The following is a 9,883-nucleotide window of genomic DNA, read 5'->3' as shown; positions in this document are numbered from 1 at the left end:
TAAAATCGACCACACAGCCATGCAATCCCCATAGACAAACACTGGCAGTAAAATGGCCTTACTGAAGTGCTCTGTGACTTTCAACGTAGCACCGTCCTTTTATTGAATCTTTATTTAAACATTTTATTTAACCTTTATTTAACTAAGAACAAATTCTTATTTACAATGACGGCCTGCCAAAAGGCAAAAAGCCTCCTGTGGGGAAGGAGGCTGGGATAAAAAAAATGTAATAAAATAATAGGACAAAACACACATCACAACAAGAGAGACACCACAACACCACATAGACAACAAGATAGCACGGCAGCAACACATGACAACACAGCATTGTAGCAACACAACATGACAACAACATGGTAGCAACACAACATGGCAGCAGCACAAAACATGGTAGAAACATTATTGGGCACAAACAACAGCACAATGGGAAATAAAGTAGAGACAACAATACATCACACGAAGCAGTCACAACTGTCAGTAAGAGTGTCCATGATTGAATCTTTGAATGAAAAGATGGAGGTAAAACTGTCCAGGTGGAGTGTTTGTAGCAGCTCATTCCAGTCGCTAGCTCCAGCGACCTGAAAAGAGGAGTGACCCAGGGATGTGTTCGCTTTGGGGACCTTTAACAGAATGTGACTGGCAGAACGGGTGTTGTATGTGGAGGATGAGGGCTGCAGTAGGTATCTCAGATAGGGGGCAGTGAGGCCTAAAAGGGTTTTATAAATAAGCATCAACCAGTTTACAGAGGAGTATAGAGTGCAGTGATGTGTCCTATAAGGAGCATTGGGGCAAATCTGATGGCCGAATGGTAAAGAACATCTAGCCGCTCGAAGAGCACCCTTACCTAATCTATAAATTAATTATATGTAATCTAGCATGGGTAGAATGGTCATCTGAATCAGGGTTAGTTTGGCAGCTGGGGTTAAAGAGGAGTGATTATGATAGAGTAAACCAAGTCTAGATTTAACCTTAGCCTGCAGTTTTGATATGTGCTGAGAGAAGGACAGTGAACCATCTAGCCATACTCCCAAGTACATGAAGTTCGCAAGTTCTAAACCCTCAGAGGTAGTAATCACACTGGTGGGGAGAGGGGCATTCTTCTTGCCAAACAACATGACCTTTGTTTTGGAGGTGTTCAGAACAAGTTAAGGGCAGAGAAAGCTAGCTGGACACAAATAAATATTTTTTGTAGAGCCTTTAACACAAAATCCAGGGAGGTGCCAGCTGAGTATAAGACTATCATCTGCATATAAATGGATGAGAGAGCTTCCTATTGCCTGAGCTATGTTGTTGATGTAAATTGAAAGAGTGTGGGGCCTAGGATCGAGCCTTGGGGTACTCCCTTGGTGACAGGCAGTGGCTGAGACAGCAGATGTTCTGACTTTAAACGCTGCCCTCTTTGAGAGAGGTAGTTAGCAAACCAGACCAAAGACCCCTCAGAGACATCTGGGCAATGGTGACACCATTGAGGACCTTTAGGGTTGCAGTGACACATCCATAACCAGAGCGGAAACCAGATTGCATATAGGATTGGATGCCACCTTTCCAACCAGTCAGTTCGTCAAATTTCTGTCCTGCTAATAGTCATCTCCATGTACTCAGTGTATGCTGACACCCCCTACTGTATAGGAGCAACATTGCACTAATAGTCATTTACAAACTCTATGAGAAGCAGTACCTCATCATAACCATTGTTTTCTCCAGCTGCTTGAGCATGACCCAGGGGAATCAAAGATTTAGGTCGGAGGCCACCAATTAATGAATTGTCATATGTTATGGCATTCATCATTTCAAAAAATTGTCTTAAAGACTTATGTATGTCTTATCTTTTAAGATGGTGCTGCAATGGATAGCAGCTGTTTTACATTTATCTTGCGGGTTTCTCCTCGGGAAAACTAAGATGTGAAGAGTGTCTCTTTGTTAACAGCAGCTGATGCGTGATATTTAATGTTAATGAAGTCCCAGGTTTTGCTCACCTGAGTTAGAATACCTCATGATAATCTATATTTAGCTGTCTATTTACCAACACAAACAGATGCTGGCACTAAGACCACACACAATGAGCTGTATAGCAAACTTGAAAATGCACATCCAGAGGCGACATTCGTTGCCAGTGATTTTAATGCAGCTAAACTGAAATCCGTTTTACCTAATTCTTACCAGCATGTCACCTGCACAACTAGAGGCGACACAACTCTTGATCACCTTTACACCACACACAGTAACGCAAACAAGGCTCTCCCTCGCCCTCCCTTTAGCAAATCTGACCATAACGCTATCCTCCTGATTCCTGCTTACATCCAAAAACTCAAGTAGGAAGTAACAGTGACTCGCTCAATACGGAAGTGGTCCAATGAAATGGATGCTAAATTACAGAACTGTTTCACTAGCGCAGACTGGAATATGTTCTGGGATTAATCCGATAACATTGAGGAGTTTACCACATCAGTCACTGGCTTCATTAATAAGTGCATCGACGACGTTGTCCCCACAGTGACCATACGTGCACATAGCAACCAGAAGCCCTGAATTACAGGAAACATCCACACTGAGCTGCAGCTTTCAAGGAGAGGGACACTAATCCGGACGCTTATAAGAAATGCCGCTATGACCTCCGACAAGCCATCAAACAGGCAAAGCTTCAATACAGGACTAAGATAGATTCCTACTACACAGGCTCTGACGCTCATTAGATGTTGCAGGGCTTGCAAACTATCACTATCAGCCACGAGCTGCTCGGTGACGCGAGCCTACCAGACAAGTTAAATGCAAGCTTCAAGGCAAGCAACACTGAACTATTCATGAGAGCACCAGCTGTTCTGGACGACTGTGTTATCTCGTATGACCTTTAAACAGGTTAACATTCAAAAGGCCGCGGGGCCAGATGGATGACCATGATGCGTACTCAGAGCATGCACTGATCAGCTGGCAAGTAACTTCACTGACATTTCCAACCTCTCCCTGACCCTGTCTGTAATGCCTACATGTTTAAAGCAGACCACCATAGGCCCTGTGCCCAAGAACGCCAAGGTAACCTGTCTAAATGACAATCGCCCCGTAGCACTCACATCTGTAGCCATGAAATGCTTTGAAAGGCTAGGAATGGCTCACATACACCATCAGCCCAGATACCCTGGACCCACTCCAATTTACATACCACCCCAACAGATCTATAGAGGATGCAATCTCTATTGCACTCCACACTGCCCTCTCCCATCTGGATAAGAGGAACACCTATGTTGCAATGTTGTTCATTGACTACAGCTCAGCATTCAACACCATAGTGCCCTCCAAGCTCATCACTAAGCGCGGGACCCTGGGACTGAACATCTCCCTCTGCAACTGGATCCTGGACTTCCTGATAAGCCGCCGTCCATCCCCTCCTGTACTCCCTGTTCACCCACGACTGTGTGGCCGTGCATGACTCCAAAACCATCATTAAGCTTGCTGATGACATTACTATGGTAGGCCTGATCACTGACGACAATGAGACAGCCAATAGGGAGGAGGTCAGTGACCTGGCAGTATTGTGCCAGGACAACAACATTTACCCCAGCAAGACAAAGGAGCGGATTGTGGACTAGGAAATGGAGGGTCGAGTACGCCACCATCCACATAGACAGGGCTGTAGTGGAGCGGGTCGAGAGCTTTAAGTTTCTCGGTGTCCAAATCACTAAGGAATTAACATGGTCCACACACACCAACACAGTCATGAAGAAATCATAACATCACCTCTTCCCCTTCAGGAGGCTGAAAATATTTGGCATGGGCCCTCAGATCCTCAAAATGTTCTATAGCTGCACCATTGAGAGCATCTTGACTGGCTGCGTCACTGCTTGGCATGTGACTGCAAGGCGCTACAGAGGGTAGTGCGTATGGCCCAGTACATCACCTGGGCCCGAGCTCCCTGCCATCCTGGACCTCTATACCGGGTGGTGTCAGAGGAAGGCCCTAAAAATTGTCAAAGACTCTAGCCACCCAAGTCATGGACTGTTCTCTCTGCTACCGCACAGCAAGCGGTACCGATACACCAAGTCTGGAACCAACAGGACTCTGAACAGATTCTACTCCCAAGCCATAAAACTGCTACATTTACCACATAGCTACCCGGACTATCTGCATTGACCTCCCCTTTGCACTATTTTGATTCATCACATATGCTGCTGCTACTGCTTATTATTTATCATGTTGCCTAGTCACTTTATCCCTACCTATATGTACATACAGTATATACCTCAATATGTCTTACTGCTGGACATTGACTCAGTACTGGTACCCCGTGTATATAGCAAAGTTATTATTACTCGTTGTGTATTTATTCCTTGTGTTATCTTTCTATTACTTGTCTATTTTTCTCTCTTCATTGTTGGGAAGAAATGTGATTTGATTTGTAAGGAAAACACGAAACAATATTTTTGGAGGAACACGGAGGAGGGAGAAGGATGGGGGGGTGGGAGGATAGTGGGCAGAGACCAGAGAGAGGCAGCAGATGAAGAGCTCTGGGCTTCCCGTGTGGCAGGTGGTGGGGAGGATGATCCAGGTAAACTCCTTAATGCATGGAGGTAGGCACAGAAAGGACAAGGGAGGGGTGGAGGCCAATGGGGTCAGGGGAAAGGTGTGCAAAACAGGGAGGGCTAATTGTAGCCTGGTAATCCTTCCCTGGCCCCTACCTACTCCTCCTCTTGAGGGAGAGCTGCTGAGGGAGGCCAAGCAGGAGACGACTCCACCCTGGCTCTGGACGCTTCAAACGGATGTAAGGGGTACCGAGGAGATACCTTTAGGCCTATTTACTGGGTACGTGGAGATTCACCATAGAATGAGGATTTACCCTCTTACCTGTCTTTTCATCCACCGTCTGAAGCACATCATTCAACACGGGAGAAGTTCAAAAGGTCATCCTTCTGCTGCCGACCTTTGAGTTGAATGGAAATGCATATCTTGATAAGTCCTAAAGGGTTATTCAGGGACAAATTGTTTTCCATTTTCAATAACAAACTAACTGACGATTTGACACAATCTCAGCTAACAAAATGCCTAGTCGTCTCTTACAAGCTTCCTAATTGCTTTTATTCTGTGTCTATGCCATATGCTCTTCTATCTTGTTTTTCTCTGGGGTTTTTCTCAGTCCTACAGAAATTAAAAGGAACCACAGAAGAGGAACTTCGGATAGTCCTTCTGGGTCTTAGACAACGCTGGCAAAACAACTCTGCTACAACAGCTTTCATCCAAGGATGTCAACACCATTACTCCTACACAGGTCAGATCCAATCCTGGCATGCTCTGAACTTACATAAGCAGGCCCACTGGAGTTTTGTAATGACAACTCTGTGACCCGCCACCATGGCAGGATGTTACACTTCCCTCCTCGGGTTGTTGCCCGAAGGCTTACACGGAACAACACTTACTCAATGGAAGCCGGATGTCAGATCTTTTTTTAACCTGCTGATTCAAAAACGGATCTTTGATCATATCAATGTCTTCTACCAAGCTATAGTCATTCTTGGATCTCTAAACGGGTGACATTTGAGAAAACAATGGCATATTAACCCAATTGTCACTCCATTGGTAGCAAGTAAAGCCGCTCGTCCCTTCTAGGAGTTCAAATAGATGCAAAGATTTGTCACACTTCATGTCAGACATGGAAAGTGAGATAAATGGCCTGATCCCAGATCAATAAATCAAATGTATTTTATGGTCCCTTTTTACAGCAGCAAAGTTCTTGACAAATACCCAGCCTAAAACCCCAAAGAGCAAGCAATGCAGATGAAGATGCACAGTGTCTAGGAAAAAAGTCCCTAGAAGGCAGGAACCTAGGAAGAAATCTAGAAAGAAACTAGTCTCCGAGGTATGACCACTGGCCAGTCCCCTTCTGGCTGTACCGATGACTTCACAAGGGTCAGGTCACTCCAGAGGGTTACACTACAGAGCAGGATCAAAGAGTCATTCGGAAATACGTTCACTTTTTTGAAAGATGAGCTTGAAATGGGTATGGTCTAACTAACTCAACAACCAAAAACACATGGCTAACTCATTGTCCTGCTTTGTAGCATATCCCTCTGACCAAGAGCTAAGGGGCTTTGGAAATAAACAGTATCATCAAATATCGACACGTTGTCTATTCAAGTTCATCATAGTAGTGTTGTATGGTTTGGTTTTTCAAAGGCAATCACAGACCGTGCTTGTTTAAGCAGTCGGTTTATGCAGACTTTGCACAAAATAGCACATTAACAATAGTACATTTAGCTAGACTAAGTATTGAGACCAGGCTGTGACTTTAATCCAGGGGTTGAAGATTACTTAACCATTAAGGCAGAGAGGGTGTGACACACATTTTGTAAGGCCTAGCTGAAAACAGAGGGTCTAGGTTTATTTTCAATGTATATCACATCAGAATCAAATCAAATTTATTTATATAGCCCTTCGTACATCAGCTGATATCTCATTGTGCTGTACAGAAACCCAGCCTAAAACCCCAAACAGCAAGCAATGCAAGTGTAGAAGCACTGTGGCTACGAAAAACTCCCTAGAAAGGCCGTAACCTAGGAAGAAACCTAGAGAGGAACCAGGCTATGAGGGGTGGCCAGTCCTCTTCTGGCTGTGCCGGGGTGAAGATTATAACAGAACATGTCCAAGATGTTCAAATGTTCATAAATGACCAGCATGGTCAAATAATAATAATCACAATAGTTGTCGAGGGTGCAGCAAGTCAGCACCTCAGGAGTAAATGTCAGTTGGCTTTTCATAGCCGATCATTAAGAGTATCTCTACTGCTCCTGCTGTCTCTAGAGAGTTGAAAACAGCAGGTCTGGGACAGGTACTACGTCTGGTGAACAGGTCAGGGTTCCATAGCCACAGGCAGAACAGTTGAAACTGGAGCAGCACCACGGCCAGTTGGACTGGGGACAGCAAGGAGTCCTCATGCCAGGTAGTCCTGCCTATCTTGTAATGTCAGAATGTTATAAACAGCTTCTTATTTACGGACACATGTAGCCTACAAGATTAAGGCTGTGTTCTGCTGAACTGTGTTACCTCCAAATTTTGCACCTCCATTGATCCCAAAGGGCATCAACATTAAGAGTCTCACGTCTCGCGGAATGACACTGAACGTGTGGGACATTGGAGGACAGAGGAAGATTCGGTCCTTCTGGAAGACATATTTGGAAAACACAGATTTGTTGGTGTGTAAATTCTGTTAGCAGATTTCTCACTTTGTCCTATTATACAGCGGCTCCAGAAAGTATTCACACCCTTTGAATTTTTACACATTTTGTTGTGTTACAGCCTGATTTTAAAATTGATTAAATTTAGATTTTGTGTCACTGGTCTACACACAATACACCATAATGTCAAGGTGGATTTATGTTTTTAGAAATTTTTACAAATTAATGTCTTAGAGTCAATAAGTATTCAACCCCTCTGCAACCCTAAAAAAGCCTAAAAGCCCCCCCAAAAAATCAGGAGTAAAAATGTGCTTAACAAGTCCCTTTAAAAGAGCAGTGAATTCCAAACACAGATTCAACGACAAAGACAAGGGAGGTTTTCCAACTCAGTTGCCAGAGAGAAAGGAAACTACTCAGGGATTTTACCATGAGGCCAATGGGGATTTTAAAACAGCTAAAGAGCTTAATGGTTGTGGTATGAGAAAACTGAGGATGAATCCACAACATTTTAGTTACTCCACACTACTAACCTAGATGACAGAATGAAAAGAAGGAAGCCTGTACAGAATAAAAATATTCAAAAACATGCATCCTGTTTGCAACAACATACTAAAGTAAATCTTCAAAAAATGTGGCAAAGGAATTAACTTTATGTCCTGAATACAAAGCGTCATGTCTGGTGCAAATCCAACACAACACATCACTGTGTACCACTCTTCATATTTTCAAGCACTGTGGTGGCTGCACCATGTTTTGGGTATGCTGGTCATCGGCAAGAACTAGGGAGTTTCTTTGGATAAAAAGATTAGGTACTGGCACAATACAAAGGAAAACCTGGTTCAGTCTGCTTTCCAACAGACACTGGGAGACAATCACCTTTCGGACAATAACCTAAAACACAAGTTGCTTACCAAGAGGACATACAATGTTCCTGAGTGGCCTAGTTACAGTTTTGACTTAAATCGGAATGACAATCTACGGCAAGACTTGAAAGTGGCAATGATCAACAACCAATTTGATAGAGCTTGAGGAATAAAAAAAAAAAATGGGCAAATATTGTACAATCCCGGTGTGCAAAGCTCCCGATTTCAGCTGTAATCACTGGCAAAAATTAGTCTAACATGTATTGACTCAGAGGTGTAATGTTTCTGTATTTCATTTTCAATTAATTTGCAAAAAATGTCTAAAAACATGTTTTCACTTTGTCATTGAGGGGTATTGTGTGTAGAAAGGTGAGATTTAATTATATATTTTTTTAAACCAATTTGAATTCAGGCTGTAACAACAAAATGTGGAATAAGTCAAGGGGTATGAATACTTTGCGAAGGCACTGTATCTGTAATATGCTTCAGAGAGTAAAATAGAAGCCACTTACTACAGTTAGGTTTAGACTACCGTCTGTTTTATTGCTTGGGCATTAGTTTACTTCAATCTCAATAAAAGTGAGATACCAAATAGAGAATGAATCATATGTGTTAGAAGATGATAAATGACCCCCCTATTTCCTCTTTCCTCCAGATATATGTCATAGATAGTGCAGACAAGAAGCGGTTTGAAGAAACTATTCCAAACGTTGTCGTGTAAAACTGTAATGTTAACAGTAAGCCTTGTATCATAACAGTGGATAAGCAAACCAGTAATTGCAGACAACACAGATCCAGATGTAGTCCACACACTATGCTCCTCTCTGAAATAACACTGCTGACCCCTCAGGAGCTGTCAGAGCTGATTGTTGACGAAAACCTGAAGGGGGTTCCAGTGCTCATCTTTGCCAACAAGCAGGACCTGGCCACGGCCTCGCCTGCCAGCGGAAATTGCAGAGGGCCTGAGCCTGCACACATACCGGGACCGAGAGTGGCAGATCCAGGCCTGCTCCGCTTTCTCTGGAGAGGGAGTACAGGTAGGCCACAACATCTCTGAAAATAGGACAGATCATGTCCCAGCTACCATTCAATGAAGTTAAAGGGACACCATATCACAATATGAAATAACTGTACTGTACAATCCTCCGGGACTTACAAGACATATTAAAGGCAACATTAAGTGCCAATTCAGTGGACTCAGTGGGTGTTCATGTTCTGTTCCTCCTCATGTAGTAAAAGGGGAGTGCTGTGCGTACTCCAGAACACGTCCTCTTCTCACTGTTCATGTAGTAAAATAAATGGAGCCCACAGGAGAATAAGTTCTTATCTGTTAGCCACCATATCATTAGTAGGATCTTTTCAGAACCTATAACTGGGTTCCACATAGTGTGCAGCAGATTATGTCATTACAGTTTACAGCAGGGTTGTCAGGGCAACATCTCAGTGGGGGTGAAAAGGAAGAGCTTAAACAAACTATTGGAGGGCAAGACAAATGCTTTGCCTCATTGTCGTAACACAACACGAACGCTGTGTAAAGCTCCAGTACTGTCCTAGAGGATCAGGTCAGGAGGTCAGACCCCAACATAACACCTGACTATATGTCCAATGAAATGCGTAACACTGTAGCTGCAATATACTGTACATCTACGACCGGTATATGCTGTAATTGCTTTGTAATTTTTAAAATGTCATGTGTAATCTTTTTGTTCTCACAGGACGGCCTGAACTGGATTCCCGACACCATTGTGAATAGGAAGAAAGCTGACTAAACCCTGAATATCCAACATGCTGCTTTGTGGACACATACTTTTGTGTGTTTCATGAAAACTCTGTACAAATGTTGACACCCAATGCAATGGT

General features: G+C 43.5%; 1 pseudogene across 1 annotated transcript; it reads left to right on the top strand.

Moving 5' to 3' along the window:
• The first annotated feature begins 8,727 nt into the window (after positions 1-8,727).
• On the top strand, positions 8,728-9,883 carry LOC110533138 (ADP-ribosylation factor-like protein 3; annotated as a pseudogene). The gene is made up of 2 exons (XR_016483775.1): positions 8,728-9,060; positions 9,739-9,883. The product of XR_016483775.1 is annotated as an ADP-ribosylation factor-like protein 3 (transcript).

This window comes from Oncorhynchus mykiss, chromosome 10 (assembly GCF_057628025.1).
Source record: "Oncorhynchus mykiss isolate SJ-2025 chromosome 10, ASM5762802v1, whole genome shotgun sequence".
Classification (NCBI taxonomy): Eukaryota; Metazoa; Chordata; class Actinopteri; order Salmoniformes; family Salmonidae; genus Oncorhynchus; species Oncorhynchus mykiss.
Note: the sequence above shows the minus strand (reverse complement) of the source record. Positions and strands in the feature narration are given on the sequence as shown.